The 13,846-nt window shown below is 38.2% G+C and overlaps 1 pseudogene; it reads right to left on the bottom strand.

The window, feature by feature from the left end:
* LOC102512801 overlaps window positions 1–13,319 on the bottom strand; it is a 39,664-nt pseudogene extending 26,345 nt beyond the window's left edge.
* Between the last annotated feature and the right edge of the window lie 527 nt (window positions 13,320–13,846).

Raw genomic sequence — 13,846 nt, 5'->3', positions numbered from 1 at the left:
CCTTCCCTTCTGGGTTTGATAACACCGACGTGTCCTAATCCTTAATAATTCTGATTTGATTTTCAAACTTAGTTTGCTTTTGAGGAAAGAGGAAAGGAAGCAAATTGGTGCTCTAAAACCATGCAAACAGAATAAACAGCAAGTCAGCGGCGTGGTGGGATTTAGATTGCACTCAAGCTAAAGACGGCAAGAGATGAACGGAAAGGAAAGAAAAAGCACCAGGATAGTGGGCCTTCTCTGACTCAATCTCCAGGTGTGTTTTGCATTTCCCATTCAAGCTTCTAAAGAGAAGATGTGCAGAGGACATTTTAGGGTTTGTGGAAATGCACCAAAAGTCTTCCTTTGCACATTCTCTGCATCCTTTATCCCACCACAGGGAGTTTGACCCAAAGAGCTTCTGATCCACAAGGCAGGTGACCTACAGGGTTTTTGCAAGGACTCACATACAGAGGTGAAAGGTTAATTTCCCCAGTGCTTCAGAGAACCTCTGGTGTCTGGCAACAACAACAACAAAAAACTATAGGTTAGCTAATGTTGGATATTCTTACCCTAATTTCAAAATATTTCTGTGCCTGATTTATTTAATATTTCAGAGACATATGCCACATATTTTTCAAGGAAAGCCCAAATATGAAATATCTAGTTTTATAATACAGAGAGGTTAAATTTTTAAAAGATATTTTTTACACTTGCAGAAATATTGCAAAGAATTCCTATATATGCTGTAGTAAGGTTGCCCAAATGTAGACATTTTACCATCTTTTGCTTTATCATTTTCTGTCTACACACACACACACACACACACACACCTCTTTTTCCCCCTGAAATATTTGAGTACTTTGCAGACATGATACTTCTTTACTTATTAGGGTGTAACTTTTGCTCAGATTTATTCAGACAGCAAAGTTATTTCATGTAAATGATGGATTGACGAATAAAATTTATAAACGATTATTTTATAAAAAGGCTTTCAGGAACATGTCTTGTGAAGTCCAAGAGTTTTTTTATGTTTCTGTTTTATTTTAAATAAGCAGACAAAGCTAACAATGTTTGCATAGTCACTGGAGAACTTTAGAAGGTGCAAAACATGACACCATTTCTTGAATGCCTATTACGAGCTAGAAACTGTACAGTGTATGTATATGCATGTGTGTGTGTATCAATGTGTCTAACAACAGTGTCCTAAGGAAGGTATTACTACCTTCATTTTGCATTGAAAGAAACTGCACTTCAAAGTAACTAAGTGGCTTGCAGATAGTTACACAGTTAGTAATGCTAGAGCTAGGTAGACTTTATTCTGACCTCATCTTCCAAAAAAATATAGCCAGCCAGTCACAAAATTCAACAAGTCTCTTCTTGAAGATGGCTTAAGATGAGTTTCTTTAATTCCTTTAGTAATTCATTCCTGGGTTACATCAGTCATTGTCAAGCAATTTATCTGAAGCAAACTCAAATCTGTTTTTCTATCATGTAAAAAACTTTACTTCTTTGAAAATCTCTAGAAGCATCAAAAATATTTTTTTTAATGATAAACAAAAAGCAAAGAAAAACTTCATTTACTTGAAGTCACTGATAAAGTAACACATACAACTTCATTTTTATAGTAATTCAACAGCCTTCATTATTTTAAACTATCATTTTGGTCCCTTTCTGTGAAACTTGTTTTTGTCTGTTCAATTTCTACAAGCTTTTTCAGCATGGGCACTGACGATACTTGCCTAAAATAGATTTAACTAATGTAAATAATAAAAGAAAGCCTTTGTATAATGTTTTTCATACATATTAGAATCACTGGGGTTTTTCTACAACCATCATGACTTGGTGTTCATAACATATAACTAACTTGAACAAAGTTACAGAAGTACAAATTGGTGGAGACTTTTTGAATATAGCTTTCTCAGACTAAAATTACTTGATCTTGATCATTGCTCTATGCACTAGTAATGCAGAAATCATAATAAAAATAGTGACGGATTCTATCTGTTCAGTGTGGTCTATATGATTTTTAAAAAAAAACTTTTTGCTCATTTTTAGATTTTTTTCTCATTTTATTTTTTTTATTGAAGTATATAGTCAGTTACAATGTGTCCATTTCTGGTGTACAGCACGAGGTCCCAGTTATGTATGCACATATATATATTCATTTTCCTGTTCTTTTTCATTAAGTGTTATTACAAGATATTATTTTTTTATTTTAAAGACTCTTCACAGGGATCCTTACAAAATGCAACCTTCTATAGCTGGGATGTCATAAAACAGGAGGAGTGGGAGAGATATGAAGTTTCAACTTGAGAACTTTTTCTCGAATTAAAAAAAATTGTTTGACTTTAACCCAAATGTTGATCTATAAATCCTACCACTGAGCGTTTCAAAGGCACTAATACATACAAGAAAACTAGCACCTTTACACAGACTTTAAACACATGACTAAGTAGTATTGATGCTGGCTTTTTCTCTGACTTCAAGAGATCATTACATTTTATTAAATTCTAGCAATAACCCTATTGCGAGGTGGTCCATCTTCACTTTATAGATAAATAAACGGAGGCATGGAGAAGTTATGTAAGGGGCTCAAGGTCACCCAGTGGGGGTTTGGTGGAGTATTCTGGACGAATGGTCCTGGCCCATCATATTTTTGGAGGCAATTGAAAAAAATGGCTTTCCCATTTTACGTAACTGTCTATTCATGATTTTTAAATCTCAACTTTGAAATTTTATTTATTTATTTCTGGAAAGTTAACTGTGTCTTTGATATTTAGAATTTTTATTTAGTGTAACAATTTTACATTTTATTAGAACAGTTAGGGAATTTTTATTATTTCCCTGAGTTGGTTGTCTATTTTTTTTTCTTTATTCCTTTTCATTATTAACTTGGATATTTTACTTTAAAAAAAAGTTGATCTTTTCTAAGAACCAGCTCTTGAATTTATTTATCACTCTCCATTTTAATTTTTCTAATTAATTATTATTTTTGGCTTTTATCTTTATTTTCCTAGCATCTTGAGTTGAACTTCACCAATTAGATTCTAACTGCCAAACCCAATGTGTATTCTCTGGTTCCCATGCTACTTGATCTCTCTGTAGTATTTAATGTTGTTGGACAGAACTTTCTTCTTAAAATGATCTTCTCCCGTGGATTTTTTGACTCCACACTTAGTTTATTTCTCTTACTTCTCGGTCTACTCTGCGTTTTTGAAATGGAAGATCCCCTCTGAACTTCACTGTTGGCTTGCAAGGCTTCTCTCCTCCTCTTGAAACCTCAACCAACAACTTCCTAGATTTCAGCTCTCATTGAGGAATATGATTTTTTAACAGCTCTATCGAAGTATAATTTACGCACCACAAGATTCACTTACTGTGAGAGTACAACTCAGTGATTTTTAGATCATTTATAGAATTGCACAACCATTGTCACAATGCAGTTTTAGAATTATTTCCATTGCCACCCAAAATTCTCTCATGCCCATTTGTAGGTAATTACTGCTCCCACCCACAGTTCAAGTCATCAACTGACCTGCTTTCTGTTTTTATAAATTCACCTTTTGGGGACGTTTCATATAGATAGAAGTAGGCAATACGTGGTCTTTTGTGTCTGGCTTCATTTACTTAGTACAATGTTATTGAGGTTCATCCGTGTATAGATATTTTATTCATTCTTCTCATTGAATAGTATTTCATCATACAGGTATATCCTGTTTTGTTTATCCATTCATCAGTTGATGGACATTTTGATTTGTACCGTTGGGTTATTGTGAATAATGTTGCTATGAACTTTCATGTCTTTGAGTGGACATATGTTTTCATTTTTCTTTGGTAGCTTTCTAAGTGTGGAATTTCCAGATCACATGGTAAGCTTTTGTTTCACTTTTGAAGAAACTGTCAAACTGTTTTCCAGAGTGGCTGCACCATTTTACATTCCTACCAGGAAGGCAGGTGAGATCCAGTTTGTCCACGTCTCTGCCAATATATGGTTTTGTCTTTTTGATTGTAGCTGTTTTAGTGGATGTGAAGTATCTTATTTTGCTTTTATGGATATAATTTTTTTTGCTCCCCTGTAACATGAGTTACAGTGAGCAAATTTCTGGGTCACATAACTGGAGGGTCCTGGGGTGTAGCTGGAACCAGCTCTGTCTGGACAGAGCTCTGTAGCGGGTCTCTTCAAAGTTTGCAAAAATATAAAGAAGATTTTACTCGACTTAGTTTGGCTCACTGTTTTTCGGACTACTGGGTTAGACTGGGCCACTCTAATTGGTCAGAACTGAGTCACCCTGGCTCTGGAGAGGAAAAAGGACTAGGCTTGCTCAGGCCACGTAATGTGAGCTTTCCACAGCAGAAAACGTCTAGAACCAGACACAGTTGGACAGGGGGTCCGGAGAGACAAAATCAGCACACGTCCACAACTGTCATTTTTGTCGCTGTCGGAAGTTGAAGTATAAAATGAGTACCATTTTAGAGAGGGGCTTTATAACAGTGCCTGCTCCACTTTCTGGCTTTACTTTTAGAAATGTGGAGTTTTGGAGAAAGCAACTGAGCTTAAACTCTCAGATTTGCTCTGTATTTGCCACATTCACGCTTGTATTTGCCAGTCCAAGTACACATCCAGGAAGACGCCAAGCCCTGACCCTGACACATATTCCCAGAGAATCTACATTAAGACATGCTTTTGAAATACAGGGTTCTCTGAAAGGAAACAAGTATATTTTAATGGGCCATCTTTAAATATTTTCCGAATGATAGAAAAACAAAACTTTGCAAAACGTAATGATTTTCTATAAATTTGAGAAGACTGGGAAGGATAATGTATACCCTGACCAGTCTCCTGGTAATATAAGTGCAATAATACATAGAATCATGGATTCGTTGGGCTAATGCTCTGTAAAAGAACTTTTATGATACCAGCCTACAGTGATGTGAGTAATTTAAAAATTGTTTATTTTCTGTTGATTCCTTTATCCTATTCTGTTTTATTCAGAGTCTCCTGATTTTCACTTCCCTAAAGCCAAACAACTGGTGAAAGAAATATAATTAGAATTTATTACTGTCTGGTATAAAAAAAAATCTATTCACTAGGTTTTGAGGATAATCTAAATGACAGTGGAATATGGTGAAAATCATTAGGAGTTAAAGATGGTGTTTTAAAATTTTTACTTTTTCCCTAGAGCCATAAGCTTTCTTTATTGTATTTCCAAAGTATTAAACTAGATATTTTATTTTCAGAATAGAATTTCACAACAACACTATGTTTGCAAGTATGTCATCATCATCATTATCAACCAAATTCATCTTGTATACTGATTATTAAAAAATGCTTAAAACGTTATACTAACATTCATACCTTTTAAGAAACTGCATTGTTGTGAAGAAAGCAGAAATTTGGAGTTAGATCTGAGACGGAGCCTTAGACATTGCATTTGTTTGCTGCCTCACAAGATTTTTATAAATATTGAATGGGATAACTGCTATGAAAGCTCAGTGACAGGAGTTTTTGTAAATGTAAAAATAATTTCCTTTCCTTTACCAATTCTTATTTTCCTTTTTCTTTTTTTTTTTCTCCCTCGTTATCTTCCCTTCTCCCTTCTTTTTCATTTAAAAAAAATTTTTTTTCGTATAATTTCTTGCTTCTCTCAGATTAGTCCTCTCTGTCTTTTGTTCTTTTATGGTTCATTTGAGTTTCAAGCTTCTATCTTTGAAAGTTGAAGACCAGTAGGAAAAGAGCGTTTCTCTGTGGAAGTTCCTCCCAGGAGTTCAAGGACTCACTCTGATTGGATAGTTGGTGTTCACTCCTAAGCCAATCAGTGCTTCCAAGAGATATGGTGCACTGACTGATAAAAGCCCAGTCATCTCCTGCAGCAGTGAGAATGTGTGGGGAAAATGGGATAGAGTGATTCCTTAAAGGGAACTTTGGGTATTTCTACCTGGAGAAAATGATTGGAAGCTGGATAATTAAAACCCAATGAGCATTCACTACATTTTCTTTCTTTATAGAGCTCACAGTTTAGTTGAAGAGACAAAATACATCATACATGCATGTATCTGTACATGCATACATAGCCAGTAAAAAAGCTCAAGTAGAATTGCTGAAAAATAAATGTCTTAATGATGATTTCTAGAGGGGGCAGTATCTGTGGTGATGAAGAACACAGTCTGGAGCCAAAGACCCTGTACCTCAGTTCCATATTCATTCTAGTAATAGTACCTACCTTATATAACTTTTTAAGAATTAAATAAGTTGATGCACATAAAGCATGTAGACCTTTGCTGGCATATCGTAAGTAAACCTTGGTGTTAAGCTATTATTACCAAAAGAATTCGAGACGATATCTCTTGCAGCTTGAAGACTAAGATGCAGTTAAGTGGAGAGAAGTGGGAGGGGCATTCCAAGTAGAAACAACCAATCAGCTAAAAGTATGAGAAAAGGCGCATGCATGTACAAGGAGCAAGCGTCCACAGAGATGCCGATGTAGAAACATAAAAAGTCACCTCCCAGAACCTTCATAAGGCGCTAAGCTGGCTTCCCCACACTGTCCTTTCGCTTGGTATCTTTTCACTTGGTACTCTTGCTCCTTTCGATCACTTCCTTCCTCATCTTTTAAGACCCAGCCTACATTTCACCACCTCCTAGGTGTGGATGTCTTGTTGGAGGGTGGTCACCGTCTAAAAGTGTCATCAGCCTGCCTACCCAGCCTTGAACTGAGGACGCGAGATCAACACAGGCCAAGCTAGAATCCTTCCACTTCATTAGTTCTCTTCTCCCAAGGGCCCGATGACTTTGTTTTTCGATCCAATGGGTATTCCTGAATACTCAACTTCTCCTTCTTCTTTGAAGTATTTTATCCTGCTATCCATCCAGTCACTTTCTGCTAGAAAGGTCCCCGTCTCAGTGTCACGGTGATAAGACCTTCTGAGGCGCTCCTCTCATGTTAACGGTCCTTCCTTCACAGTCTGCTTTTCAGGCCCCTCCTCTTCTGCACTTGATATTAATGCTCCTCACCTTCTTTTCTGGGCCACTTTCTTTCCCCCCTACTCCACATCGCTCCTCACCTTCTCCTGTGACTCCAAATGTAATGTATGAATGAGCTAATGGCTTCCAATCCATATTTTCAACACATTTCTCCCTCCCGAGACAAAGATCCTTATACACATCTGCCAGTACCTCCAATCAGATGTCTAAAGGGAATTAAAAAGAAATCTCAACACATCTAAAATGGAACCGTTTCATATCCTCAACAAACCTCTACCTCTCCTCATGTGCTCATTACCATCTACTCAGATGCCTGATCCCAAATTGGGTTTTCATCTTCTTCCTCTATATCTCTAATTTTCTAAATGTCTTGGTCTTTCCGCCTAACTACCATAGTGCCAAAACCTTGTCCTGGCTAACATCCACCCTGCCGCCCACCGTCCCCACCACTGGATTCTTGCAATTGCCTCCTAAATGATCTTTCTGAGTCCAGGCTTGTTTCTTTCTAATCCATTATCCTAACCTTTTTTTTTTTAAATTGTCATCCAAATGACCACCTTTGACTACACTACATCTCTGCCTGAAGGTGTTTAACGACCCCCACTGCCTTCAAGCTAAGTCCAGAATATTACAGGCCTCTCATTATGTGTTTTCTGCTTTCATCTTTAGTCCTGTTCTACGTTACTTCCTCTAGCTTACCCGAGTCCTCCCCACTCAGCCCCGTCGTGTCCTCCAGGCTTTCACGCGTTTTGATCCTCTCTCCGGATTATTTTTCCTCCTCCCCCCTTTTTAAAAAATTTTTATTGTATTGACACCATTAAGTTATTCTCTCTTTGACCCTCTCACCTCCTTTGTTCTCCAATTCAGTAAACTCACCAGATTTTCCACATGCTTCAGGTACCAATTTTATCTTCTTTAAGGGCTCTTTATCATCTAAGACCCAGCGTGGTGTTGTCCTGCCCTGGAACAATCAGTCGGAACCTCAGATTTCCCAGCGAAAGGCCTGCATCGTCTTCCCCACTCACCTTCATTCTTTTTGGTACTCTCCATTTCAGTTGATGGCATGTCACCCACTCAGACGTCTGTATTAAATTCTGGGAATTATCCTTGATTCTTCTGTCTTTGTTAGACACACATCCAATGAATTTCCAGATTTTCCTAATTTTACTGCCTAAATGTTTCTCAAATGTCATCAAGTTTCCCTTCATTGCTGCTACCACTGCCTTAGTTTAGATCCTCATCCACCTCTTGACAACAACAAAAATAGCTAAGGTTCATTTTTATGCAACAATACTCATTTAAATGTTTTACATGCATTCTCTTAGTTCATTCTCATAGACAATGTCTTTGAAATAAGAAGTACTGTGATCATCTTTATATAGATGAGGAGCTGGAAGGTCAAAGAAGTTTGGCACCTTGTCTAAACTCACACAGCTGCTCTAGGGTTCATGCATTTTAATGGGGGCTCTAAAATACAGTCACTAATGGAGTCCTTGATCTTGTAATGGGTCCTTTTAAGATCAGGTGCTTGTTTTTAAACTCTTCCTCGATTTTTAGTCAAAATATGTCACATGGCTTGCCCCGAATCCTGTGTTTTATACTGAAATCATTAAAAATATTTTCTGTGACTCTTTCATGCTGACACTGATGCTGCCTTTCCAAGTGAATTCGGGTCAAAAGAGTAGTAATCAGAAACAGCTACTGAAGGCAGATCACTCTCTTCTCTCTCTTCCCTTTCTGCAGTGGCATAAGCTTCCGTAGAGCTTTTAATCCTCCAACTCTGGAAGGGCTTCGGCAGGCTTAATATTTTGTTTTTCAGCCTACCTAAAGGAAAACTCCATCAGGGCTTCTGCGACATACCCGCATTCTCATTTCCCACCGTCTCCTTGCTAGCTCATTAGGTGTCCACTGCTCTCCTCCCAAGCAGCTCCCCTAATTATGTCGGTGGTGCACAGCGTGCCTTCTTAAAGACGAGGTTTTTCACTCTGTTCCTGCCATTTCGCTGGAGAGGAAATCTGCATCCTAGCTCCAATGGAAGCCGTAAGGTCACCACGTGAAAACTTGGAGGGCAAAAAAAATGCTGTCAGTAATGAGATCTCAGGCATTTGGAAAGTTCACAGGGTCCTTTGTACAACGCTGAAGAATCCCTCTGTCTCCTCTGGTGCCGTTTCATGCTAATTTCAGAGCATCAGCCAGAATAAGGCATCTCCACTGAAACTTCAGTTCACAGTGGAGCCCCTTTCATCCTTTTTTTTTTTTTTAAGCAGCCAGGCAGTTAGATTTATCTTGTTGATCTGTGGAAAAAAGAAAAAAGAAACACAGTCACATGAATATAACAGATGGAACAAATTGAGGGGTTTGCTCCTACCACTTTTCTCCTTATTAAAATGAAGAGGGAAAAATTGCTTTTCAGTGGGGGCACACATCATCATTATGATTATTTAATATTTGAAAATTATGCGGCATTCTACAAGCCTGAAAGTTGCTGATAGAGGCCGGAAACAACAAATAGATGATGTCACAATTACAGGAATGTTCCTCACTGTGACGTTGAGTTTTGCCTTGTGACTCTTCTGGTTAGGTCCAGTGAGCCGCAGAAAGCCAAGTTTGTGACTTGTTTGATTCTATCACGTAGAGAAAGATACAGAGATGGGGTCAAGGAAATAATTATCTCTCTGACCTCCTGTTGTGTAATATGTTGGCACTGCCTCACTCTGGAACTGTAAAATCTGACTTAAATACAGATATGCTTGGGAAATTCTGGAACTGCACTCCCATAAAGTCACTCCCCATTGTCCTAGTTCTGAAATGTTGAGATTATTCTTCTAGGAATGTGCTTTCACAGTACAGGAAAGAAAGAACACAGGTAAACTTCATATCAGATTGGATTCTAACTCCCTAACCCCAAATATATAAACTGTAGAATCAAAGAAATTCTAGCAAAATTCTCTTGTTTAATCCGTCATTTGTAGGCTGGAGAATAGCTAAGATTTTTGCTCTCTGCTCTTTCTTCATTGGTCTTTTTCTTTTTTTAAGTGTTTTTCTATTGAGAAGTGAGTCATAGTCTTAAATTTGCCAGTCTTATAAGTAGAGAATGGACTCTAATCCACTTATGTCCCCCAGGCTCTTACTTAAGGCAGTAGAAAAATGTCCTTTGAAGTTGAGAAATTGTTTTATAGAGCACAGTCCATGGAATCAACTGTTCTGTGTTATGATTTAGCAGTTATGTTGCTTTAAAACACCAGATCATCTATTTTTCAACCTTTTTGATGTCTTCCTAAAGACAAGGCGATAACATAAAACCATTTGTGGAATATCAGCAAATAAAAAAAGGGTAGTCTAAATCATGGCTTGAATAAGTGGTGGTTTTTATTTAAATATCATGATTTTATCTAGTTTCTGATTTAATAACGTTATTTTCACTCCTACTGGACAAGGTTAAATGATACAGACCTCCTCACTGCCTCCTCCTCTTACCTAACTACCCACCTACCTTCCATGTTTCCAGTGTGACACTGTATATTATTTGGGGGAGGGGGGGTAGGAGCTGTTTCTGGCTTATCCCCTGATCCCTGCCATGCCCTGCTGATACCATTTTACACCACATATTGTGCTTTCCTTTGTAGCCCTTATTAAAAATGTAGTTATTTACAAACTTGCAAATTTTGCTAGTTAACTTAATGTCTGTCACTCGCAGGAAACTGTGAGCCTAACCAGGGTGGAGCTATGTTTATCTTGTTCAATGCCACATCCCATAGTGCTGAGCAAATCTATAAATAACTTCCAAAAATATGATTAACATTTGACCCAATGCTTTAAGCAGAATTTGTAACAAGAAATTCTGTCACTCAGTTCTAAAAGTTTGGAGGGAAAAAGTCACCAAGACTCCCTTAGAGAAGAATGACATAATCTACAAAGGAATTGGAGTGAGATTAGCAAGATTTCTTAATGGACACAAGAGATACTAAATGTAAATGGTTCAATATTTCCAAAGTTCTGCAGGGAAGATATTTTGAGCCTAGAATCCCATACCTAGCCAAAACTGCCTTCAGTTTTGAGGGTAGAAAATACATTTGGAGATACTGATAAATTCAGTTTTATCATTTGCACACTTTTCCAGCAAAGATTACTGGAGGATATACTCTACTAATCCAAAATAACTATGTACATGTACACACACACGTGCGTGCACACGTGCGCACACATACACACACACAGAGTGTTTGGAAAGTGTTTGAACCAGGACAGCGGCAGCTATGGGCATACTTGGGGATGAGGGAAAAGAAAGGTTACAGATGTTACCTTGATGTTGGTAACATTTTAATATGTTTGCTCAAAATCTAGTAACCAACCATGTAACATGCAGACTAACAAATTTCCATGCAAACTAACAAAAAAGAAAAGTCTGTCAGCATAACCATTGGCAGGAAAACTAAGGGAGAGCAACAGGAAAGCCTAGGGTGAAAGCTGTCAAGGTAAGCTCAAATACAGTGGTAATGGAAACATTCAAAAGAGAAGACACAGAGAATGTGTTCAAAAAAGATCCAGCTCTACAATGTTGACGAAGGACACACCAAATTGAAAATAAAAACAGAATTTAAGAATAAAGGGGCATAAGGGAGTCTTATCAGGCAACGGTAGGAAAAGAAAGCACATGTAGCACCTTTAATATCGAACATGGAAATTAGTACCAAAAAACTGAAATCTTTTCAGGTGAAGGGTGTGTTATAAATGATGTAATTCACCATGCTGTGAGTCTTGATTCTTTACATTAATGATTGGATCTTTATATTAACATAAGAATCTTTAGTTAACAATCTTTATAGTAATTGTGATCACCTTGACATTAACATAAGTAGGCTTTATTTGCTTATTTGTAAGTTTTTCATACCAAAAGAGCGAACAACTTGGTAGGAGTCTTCATGGATGGCAGAATGTGGCGGGAGGGCTCTGGAGTGGGGCCCCAGGGAAGAGGGGCCACCTGAACCCAAATCTGCCCAAGCGCCTGGCTCCCTGTTCCACGGCGGGCGCCATGCTGTTCAGTATTGACATCATTCTTCAATGGTGGGGGAATAAGTTATGAATTGACTTAAAACACATCTGAGCCTTCTCTTTCACCATTTGCTCTCCATTCTCACACTACTAGCCTTTTATTCTAATTAAGTAAATACTGACGCCATCAAAACTGAGGGTTTTGAAGAACTTACCCTCTCTGATTATGATTTAACCCTTCCTTTAGGAAGTCATAAGCAGCTTTTTTGGTGTGTTTTATCTGTATATACACATATACCCAATGAGAATAGTGAATCATTAACTTACCATACAGATCATTTTTTCTGAAAGAGTCCACTGTTTTTAGAATTAAACCCAATTAGGGATGAGGATGACTAGCACCTTGATTTTGATTACCACCTGTATGTCAGTAGGATAGAGTTTTTAAAAAATACGAGCCACAGAAGTCCAGAGCTCTCACTGTATACAAATAAATAAAAGAGTTCAGAAGTGGAAAGTATTATGCTCAGAGTGTTGGGAGAGAGAAATGATCCTGAGAATAGTCCCTTGGAAGATTTTAAAGTTAAAAGATAAGATTAAAGAATGCCTAGGAAGCTTGGATTAGAGATTTATTGAACACTTTCTTAATGGAAGTGTTAATACAATAATTTTTTTAAGCCCGAGTCCCAGGGAAATATTAGAATTTCATTTTTGAGTTTATGATAAGTGAAGACAAAGTTCTGTTGCTTCTCTTCCTTGGTTGCCCTTCTGATGCATTCAGGGCACACACGTACAATATTAAAAAAAAAAAACACGTCACTCTGAAAAATTAACGCTATAACTTCCTGAAATATAAATTAGAAAATGCAACTCTCCACTTCTTTTTGTCTTCGCATTACTGTATGAAGTTTTTAGATTTGGTCCTGTGAAATAGCAACATTTGATTTATTTGAATGGGCATGTGCCAGTGTTGTTCCAGAAAAGGTGATGGTGCAAGGTAGCTAGATCAGTAAGAAACATCTAGAGAGCTTTCTATCTCCAGCCTGCATGAAGTGCAACATTTAGTCTACTTTGGGATGATCTGAACGTTTAGTTTCCACACTCCCTGTTCCCGGCGTGTTTTATCATGTATCTGCTACCTTTCTGTAAAAGACAGAAGGGGAAGTTCAGTGTCGCTCTTGGTTTCTTTGAACTGGTTTCCTCTCTCAAATGACCCCAGCAGGTAGCAGTGATGCAGACGGAGAACCAAGTTATGATGACCGCCCACAGCATCACCTCCTCCGTCCACTCGGCCAAATGCCGTGTGTTTCCGGCTGCTCGGAGGGGCTGCTCCCGGGGGCCTGCTTCTGCCTAAACCAGTGTGCATCCCCTGTGACATTCCCACCGCATGCACGACATAGCCCCCGACACACACCGCTCAGGGTAGCGTGTCTCTCATGCGATGAAATCAATGGGAACGCAGCCTTTTTTGCCTGACAGTGTTGTCAGGGTGTATTATCTGGTTCCGGCTGTGGCTTCAGTTCATAGCAGTCGTCAGTTAAATTTCCCTTTCTGAATTTGAGCAAAGTGTGGTAATGTCACAGCCACAGGCGACTGCCGTTCATAGGACGGTTACCAGAGAAGCAAAGCCTCCTGGCTTGTCACACTGTATCTATCTCAGGGTCTTCTCTCCCTTCCTAGTCAGAGGTTTCCAAGAACGTTGCCTGGAGCAGTCAAGGGATGCAAAAGAGAGAGATTTTTGTTCTGCACTTAGCAACATTACCACACTTCACACTCAGTTTCTGATAAGGGAAAATTTAACTGACTTGCTCTGAACTCTAACTATCAGATAATACACTCTGACAGGGCTGTAGATAAAGGCTAGAAAACCTACTAATTTATATTTCATTATCT

This window comes from Camelus ferus, chromosome 20, assembly GCF_009834535.1.
Source record: "Camelus ferus isolate YT-003-E chromosome 20, BCGSAC_Cfer_1.0, whole genome shotgun sequence".
In the NCBI taxonomy this organism is placed as follows: Eukaryota; Metazoa; Chordata; class Mammalia; order Artiodactyla; family Camelidae; genus Camelus; species Camelus ferus.
Note: the sequence above shows the minus strand (reverse complement) of the source record. Positions and strands in the feature narration are given on the sequence as shown.